This window comes from Apodemus sylvaticus, chromosome 1 (assembly GCF_947179515.1).
Source record: "Apodemus sylvaticus chromosome 1, mApoSyl1.1, whole genome shotgun sequence".
Classification (NCBI taxonomy): Eukaryota; Metazoa; Chordata; class Mammalia; order Rodentia; family Muridae; genus Apodemus; species Apodemus sylvaticus.
In genome coordinates, this window is record NC_067472.1 from 19,435,800 (window position 1) to 19,444,770 (window position 8,971).

Below are 8,971 nucleotides of genomic sequence, written 5' to 3' on the forward strand. Positions count from 1 at the left end.
CTCAGTAAAATACCCTGGAGTCTACTTTAGGAATGCCAACCTGGACCGGCGGAGGAGACTCAGAACTACGCAGACACCACACTCCCCCCTCGCCTCTTACCAGCGAGGTTCTGAGTCCTCAGCGGAAAGAGCGGTTCTAGGTCACCCAGAGAACTTAGCTCATACTACCTCAGTTTGCCTAGTTAGGAAGCCTTGGAGCTTCCGGTAGAAAGCTGTGGTGTCGACACCTTGACCGAGAGGACCCGACCTGCTATAGCACTCCTTCCAGGGCTGTCAAAGTTCCTGCCAGCATCCCAAGCTGCCCCAGAGTAGAGGCGCTCTGTAGAGGACAGCTAGCAAGCCTGGGTGCTTAAAGTCAGGCTCTGGGTGGACAGCCCATGCCACCGCACCCTGCTGGGTTATTTATAAAGTGTTTTCAGATGAGTCAGGCACACGCTGCCCAGTTAGTACCTCAGAGAATGTGCCAGAAGAAATGCTATAAATAGCCTGGATTTCTGGGCTCCCACCGACCCCCCAGCAGCTGCCTCCCTTGTAGAAAGGTAGGCAGGAGAATGGGGGCCTGTCTTGGCCAGCTATCATCATGACCCCAATAGCCATCTGAGGCCAGCGGAAACATGAGTCCTGGCAGGCCAGTCTGTGGGGACAGATGGGAAGCCCCAGGCTGTGGGGAGAAGAGCCTTAGCCAGGCATTTTATACACACAGACCTCAGCCCATTTCTTCAGTACCATTTCCCCACCCAGGCTGACAGACATGCCCGAGAAGGCAACCCGCACCCCAGTTCCCCAGGCTGGCAGTTCGCACCTCGATTCCCGAGTGTACAGCTCTCCACCTCCGCCCAGAGACCAGTTATTTATAGCTCTCTAAAAGGGAGCCAAGGCCCCCAGCATCCCTGCTTCCTTCCCCCATTTTGGCAGTTGCTAATTACTTCCTCAGCCGGGTGCAGCCTGCTACCCCTGGCTGAAGGCACCAGGAACAAATGCACCTGGGTTCACACCAAACACCCCACGGAGGCTAGACCCCCATATCCAGGCAGAGAATAGGACCACCCAAGGCCTGCCTCTGGGGTCAGGACTCTATACCCATAACCCCCTTTCGTGAGTCTCATGAGGGTCTTTGGACCCACCCTGTCCTTTGTAGCCTCCGCAAGCTAGAGCGGTAGCCTGCCACTCAGCTAACCTGCTGTGTGCCCTGGGCTCAGCTCTGTGGGAAGAGGCGGGGAGGGCAGAGAGTTGAATAAACCTGCCCAACCACCCCCAAGGGAGGCAAACACGTAAACAACTCATTATGCAGTGGAGGAAGACTAAAGCAAGTGCTAAATTAAGGGACAAGCTGGGCACAGAGCCTGCAGGCCCTCAGTTCTAGACTGCTTTTTATTATTATAATTAATTCATGATCATTTTCACAAAGAATCTGTATATGCAGACAAAAGAAAACTCACAATATATGCATATATCATATTCATTATCCCACACCCAAAGGCAGCTATATCCAGTCTAAGGACCGACTGTCACACTTCATTAAATGGAATCCAGATAGGTTTCCTCCCATCTGAGGGTGGGAACCCTCAGCCTGGCTGTAAGATGGTCTCTAGAACTCAGAAATTCATAAATCAATAGAAGGGTTTCAATATGGATAGTGTGACAGTTATAGGAAAATATTCAAGTCGATATTGATGCCCAGAAAATGTATGAAAGGGCACACAGTAGGGCCGGGATCTAGCTCACTGGTAGAGCACCTGCCTCGTGCAAGAGGCACTGCGCTGAATCCCAGCACTGCAATCACAATCACAATAAATATTACATTTTTTAATTTATTTTTTTTATGAGACTGGGTCTATCTGCATAGACCTTACTGTCCTGGAAGTCACAGAGATCCTTCTGCCTCAGCTTTCTAAGTGCTGGGATTAAAGGTACATAACACTATATCACCCAAGTAGACTACAACATTTTTGAAATGTACTCACTAAAGGGTAAATATGTGTCGGCCTCAGAGAAGGAAGAGGGAGAAAAGACTTTTTTCTATAGAAATTTCTTTATTTGAATTGTTACGATAATCATATATATCATATATATGATACATAATTATATATATATGATATATATATATCATATATGTAAATTTTGTGGGGGGTTTTAATTAAAACTTCTCCCTATTTCACAGTTCAGGGAGTCTAATCTAGGACCTGTAATGCTGGCCAAGTCCTTGAGGTTTTTGTTTGTTTTTTAATTATTTATTTATACTGTTGCTGTCTTCAGACACACAAGAAGAGGGCATCAGATCTCATTATGGATGTGTTTGCTGGGATTTGAACTCAGGACCTCTGGAAGAATAATCAGTGCTCTTAACCACTGAGCCATCTCTCCAGCCCCTGGCCAAGTCCTTGTTACAGCCTTGTTACAATTACCCCAGTTATGAAACAAGGTTTCACTATATCAAGGGGGCTGACATCAAAACCCCAATTCTACTGCTTCCCCTCCTGAGTGCTGAGATTGCAGGTATGAACTGCCACACCCAGCTAAATTACTTTTAAAACAGTTTTTTAAGTTTTCAATACTTTTCAATTTTCTATAATCATCTTTTTCTTTCAGAAGAATATATTCTTAAAGAGAGCAGGCCAGTAAGAGAGGGGGTTTGTGGGTAAAAAAAAGCTTATTGTACAAGTCTAATGACCCGAGTTCCCCTCTAGAATCCATGATGGAAATTTGTCCTGGGACCTGCCCTCCTGGACCGCGGCACACGTGTGCCTACACTCAGGCCCACTTAGGGCCCACACATATCCATACTGCTGATACATTTAAGTTAGCAAGAGATAGTTATTGTGTAAAACAGTGTGACAGAATTAGTATTTGACCCAACTACAGCATTGCTTGGTTTATGCTCAAAGGAACTGCAAACAAGATACTCAGATAGGCTGAGTTCACACACGGTAACAGCACCAATTACGTGTGGTTGTTCACACGTATACAGTAACAGCACAAGTAACCAAGAGGTAGGAAAAAAATGTCTACCAATGGCTAATGAAACTGTGGCATATCCATAAGATGTATTATTATTTGACCAGAGAAAGGAATGAGATACTAGCACATGCTAAAACATGGATAAACCTTGAACACATTATGCTAAAGACAAAATGTCACAGAGAATGATTAAACTTTATATGAAATTATCATAACAGGTAAATTCATTAAAAGGGAAAGCAGATTAGGTTGCCAGGGCCTGAAAGAAATAAAAAATGATCACTGAAGTTTATCTCTGTGTGTATCTGTGTGTGTGTGTGTGTTGTGTACATTTGTGTATAGGTGTGCTTGTCCATGTGTGTGTAATGTACATGTCTGTTTAGGTATATTTATCCATGTGTGCGTGTGTGTGCATGTGTGTGTTGTGCACATTTGTGTGCAGGTGTGTTTATCCATGTGTGTGTACATGTGAGTGTTATGCACATGTGTGTACAGGTTTGTTTATCCATGTGTATGTACATTTGTGTTATGCACATTTGTGTACATGTGTGTTTATCCATGTGTGTGTACATACGTGTGTTATGCACATTCATGTACAGGTGTGTTTATTCATATGTGTATACGTGTGTGTGTTATGCACATGTGTATAGGTGTGTTTATCCATGTGTGTATGTACATGTGTGTTATGCACATGTGTGTACAGGTGTGTTTGTGTGTGTGTGTGTGTGATGCACATGTGGTGTATGGGTATGCTTATTTGTGCATGTGCATATGTAGAACAGAGGTTGACTTCTAGTGACTTCATTACTGCTCCCCACCTCATGTTTTGAGACAGGGTCTCTCACTGGACCTGGGGCTCCCTGTTTCCGCAAGGCTGGCTGCCTAGCCAGAGAGCCCCAGGGTCCACCTGTCTCACCCTGCCCCAAGCGGTAAGGTCATGGCTGTGTGGTTTTGCACCAGGATTTTACGTGTATGCTGGGGATCTGAGATGCTCACACCACAAGTGTTTAACCCACTGAGCCTTCTTCCCACAACCTATAACTGGGTCTTCTAGCAAAGTTTACTTTCCCACATTTGTTTGTCCAGGCAAATCTAGTACCTGGTAGATTTCTTCTTGATAGCAAAGCAGTCCAGGCTTAACAATCTGACTCATAAGGGTTCACTGATTCCACTTCTAATTACTAGGATCCAATTACACCCCTTGGCTTACCATCCAGGAGCGTTTCCTAGGTTCTGCCACACTTGGGACTCTCCCAAATCCCACAAGGCATGGACTGATGCTTTCTACGTTACAAACATGGATCAGAGATTAGAGATCTAGACCTACGAGCTGATCCCCCTTTTCCTTAAACAGACTAGACATGCGTCAGCTCCTCCACCATCCTCCTGACGAGTGTTGGTGACAGTGCCTTTCTTTGGTGTTTTACCTTGAGCATGTGTATGGCTCTGTAAGTGTTTCTGCAAGGTGGCAAATCATTGACTCCAAGATGACTATCTCTGACTGATCTATGACTCCTTCCATCTGATGTGACTGTTGCTGTGGCTGGGTTTGAAGTTACCTGCATAGTTTTCTCTTGCTGTAACCCTCAAGCGATGTTATTCACTTGACACTGTATAACGACATCACAGTGGTAGCCTTGTGCATCTCTCCTGGCCTGTTCCCTTCTCTGTGACAGGCAGTAAGCAGGGACAACCATAGCACTCTGAGATCCTGTATCTTGAAAACGATTACTCCAAGAATGCTGTCTGCTTGCTATTTTTAATGTTGCTATGTAGAGGATAATAAATCCAACCCCACCCCCTATGCATGGCTAGAAGAAGCCACCTGACACACACCCTTGGACATTGGGACTCAAGCGAAGCCCCTTACCCAAGGCTAAGCAGCTTGGAGATAACCAGAAGGAACTGGATCAAAGCCAGTGCTCTTCCCCTGCTCCACTGCTCCTGCAGGAACCTCCCTGTGAGAGCAAAAACCCACATCAGCAAAAGTAAAACAGACTTTGCTGCCAACAGCCAAAAGCCTCTCAGCAGTGTCACCGGCTCTGGAAACCAGCATGACAACTGTTAGAACTTTCAGCCCCTTCCTAGTCTCACCTTAAATGCTCCCCCAACTCCTCCTTCAGAAACCTCTGTGGTCTGCTCTTGCATAATTTGGTATCTGTGCCAGGATGCTGGGATCTGTCTAGGATGCTGGAGCTGGCTGCCCACCAGCCACACTCTAGTGTAATGATTGAAAGTCTCCTGTGTCTATCCCTTCTTGTAGATCTTTCATTTGGTGTAATAACCTCATTAGAAGAATTTTGGCATGTATTTATGTGTGTGTGTGTGCGCGCGCATTTGTGAGAGGGCATGCTGATTTATTTGCAAGGAAGGTCCCCTCTCACACTACAGAAGCTGACATTAGAAATACTATCAGTTGGTGGAACACTCAGGCGTGAAGGGACAGTTTCCATCACCTCTTTCACAGCTCAGTGAACATCACAGAACAGGAGATCCAAAAGAAAGAAAGAGCAGGAGGGAGGTCGGGGAGTGGTGTGGAGCGCATGGCATTACTGCAGCATCCTTCAAGCCAAAGCAGCCATGATTACCTGCACAGATTGCCTGCCTGAACCCCCACACCCTCTAATGGGGTCAGGGGGTCCATAGGTCCCTGGTCCTCCCTGAGGATTGTGCAAAGTCAATGCTCGCTGGGAAAGGGGAGACATTTCTTCAGTGGTGTAGCCACTGGCAAAGTGCCCAAACTCTAATTAACCTCAACCATGCTTCTGTGGGTAACCTTAGTGAAACTCACTGGATCATTAAAACAAAAGCATCTGTGATGGCAGAGTGGGGTGCTAGTAAGGAAGAGGAGGGGGACAAGAAGGGGAGATGAGATGGATATAATCAAATACATTATATGCAATGTGAAACTGTCATATTATATACATATAGTATATACATGTATGAAACTGTCATATGAAACTCACTGTGTACAGCTAACATATACTAATAAAGAATTAAAGATAGAAAAAAATGGTCTCTGAGTCAAGTCTGCAGGCAACAGTCCTGACCTTCATTTCTTTTTTTTTTAACTATTTTTTTAAACATTTGAAAGATTTATATTTAATGTATATGAGTACACTGTAGCTGTCTTCAGACACACCAGAAGAGGGCATCAGATCATACTGTAGTTGGCTGTGAGCCACCATGTGGTTGCTGGAAATTGAACTCAGGCCCTCCGGAAGAGCAGTCAGTGTTCTTAACCACTGAGCCATCTCTCCAGGCCCTGATCTTTTATTTTTTATTTATTTGGTTTTTTTTTTTTTTGTTTTTTTGTTTTTGTATATTTGTTTGCTTTTCAAAGCAGGGTTTCTCTCTGTAGCCATGGCTGTCCTGGAACTCACTCTGCAGACCAGGCTGGCCTTGAACTCAATAATCCGCCTGCCTCTGCCTCCCAAGTGTGGGATTAAAGGCTTGTGACACCACTGCCCGGAGACCTTTATTTCTTACCTGCTTCTAACAAGTACACATCATGCAAGACTCCACTCTTTCTCATCTGTAGGACTCCTGCAATGTCCTCAGCCTAGCACCTGTCTGTCAACTGAACCTGAGGCTGTAGGTGCCCCCAGAGTTGGCTCTTAGGCAGCAAACAGGTTCAGCGGGCATAGACAGAGAACTTGACTGTCAGTTTCCCTCCGTGCTCCAGTCCCGCCCTCTGTGTGGTCTGTCCTGAGGTTCCTAGCACCCACACTGTGGCTTACAGTTGCCTGTAACTCTAGTGGATCCAGTGCCCATATCTGGCCTCTATGGGCACTAGGCATGCGTGTGATGCATATACACACATGCAGGCAAACATTCACACACATTAAAATAAATAGGTCACTTTAAAAGACTGGGAGTTTGTAAATACCACTGTGCGTTCAAATCTCCAGGCAGCTTTAAAGAGCTGCAACAACCGGGGGCTGCTCCCCAGAACACTTCATTGGAGGCTCAATGTTTAGAACAGAGACATGATAAAATTCTTAAGCTACCTAGGGACGTCTGTGTGTGGTCAGCTTGAGAACCTAGGGTCTCCTCTGAGTGTCTTCAGATGTCCCCTGTGCTCCTTCCTTTCCTCCTTTACCAGGGGGTCCCAGAACTTCTCTGTGTGGGACGGGCAGCAGCCAACACCCAGGGGCTCAGGGGCCCCTGCATTCTGCTTTCTCAGCCATGTCCTCTCAGGAGACATTCACTCTCACGGTCACTTTAGGACCTGAGTTCACTCTGTTGCCTAAGAGCAAATGCCCCCTGGACCTGGGTGTGTAACTTGTTAGTTGGGTGCTTTTCTAATATGGGGATAGCCTTGGGTTTGATCCCAAGCGCCGAAGGGGGATCTTCCTACATACTCCCCACTCTGTAGACCCTTCTCTGACATCCCCAAGTCCCGTGTACCTCTTTACTCCGACTCTCATAGCTGAAGTTCCCAGGGCCCAAGACCCCCACCCTGCCTCGGCCCCTCCAGCTCAGGAAAGCACCTTCCCTTCGGACAAGTCTCCACATCCTCGTCTCTGTAAGCACAGAACCACGATTCCAGTTTCCTGGCCTGGGCCCAACAGCTGTCAAGCCACCTGGTTGAGAAGACAAGATGGCTCCTACCTGCCAGCTGCCACTGTCCCACCCAGGAGTTGGCCTCCTGCCTGGGTAGCAGTTCAAAGACTTCAAGAGATGATGAGCTTTGGCAAAGGCAATGGTGACCTTTCCTCCAGGTGCAGGGGCAGGGAGGTGTTTCCCATGCCCTTTGCCTGGTGCGGGTGTGCCAAAGGGAGGTGCTCAGAACACGGCTCCACCAGGAAAGCAGATGATGGAATCAGGGTCTCAGCTTTGCCCTAAAAACATAGCTTACATCTGACCCTAACTTCTAAACCCACACTCCTCTTTGTGATCTTTGTACTTGTATGGGTTTGACATCACCTGGGGAACTTTCCCCTGGCTTCTGGGGACGTCTAGTTTGTACTCTTGGAACAGGAGATGCTGTGTTATCCTTAAATCAGGGGCCACCCTGGGCAATCAGTAAGTCCTGCCTCAGGTCTCACCTCCTGCGCTCTCAGTGGAGGTCCAGGCTAATGACTAACTCACCACCCCCTGATCACAGGCACTTTCAGAATCCCTGGACTCTCTATGAGTCCCAGATACACTACAGCGTCTCCCGAGTCTTCAGTTTGGTCCACTTTGTTGCTGTTTCCTTCTCAGTTTGTTCTGGATCAGACCACTCCTCCATCTTTGTCTAGGCTTCTACCTGCTCCAACTCCTCCAGAATTTCAACACCCAGAGCTAGCAGAGCCACACCTAGAGAAAAGGCTCTGCCTGGTTCCCCTGGCCACATTTCTGCCAGAGGAGCCATATCTAAGGGTTCTGCCCACTTTGGAGAGCAAAAACAGACTATTACTGGTGATGTGCAGCAGAGAGGAACCTGATTCATGAAAGAGGATAATGGTGCAAGCATGTCTGGTAGTGCAAGCACGTCTGGTAGTATAAGCATGTCTGATGGTGCAAACACGTCTGATGGTGCAAACATGCCTGATGGTGCAAGCATGTCTGATGGTGTAAGCATGTCTGGTGGTGAAAGCATGTCTGGTGGTGCAAGCATCTCTGGTGGTGTAAGCATGTCTGGTGGTGCAAGCATGTCTGGTGGTGCAAGCATGTCTGGTGGTGCAAGCATGTCTGATGGTGCAAGCATGTCTGGTGGTGTAAGCATGTCTGGTGGTGTAAGCATGTCTGGTGGTGCAAGCATGTCTGATGGTCTAAACATGTCTGAAACTGGTCAGGAACCAAGGGAAGGCCGCGCTGAGTGGCATCGCACCTGGGGCAAGCTGGTCTGACGGGAGGCAGGGGCCGTGCACTGTTGAGAAGGGGTATAAAGAAGCTTCCAGAGCAATGCAGATGTTCTACATTCTCATCTTGATGCTGTTCATGTGGATGTCAACATACAGAAAACGTCCTAAATGACATAGTACATTTAAAGATTGGTGGAGTTTATGGAAATTTCATCTGAATA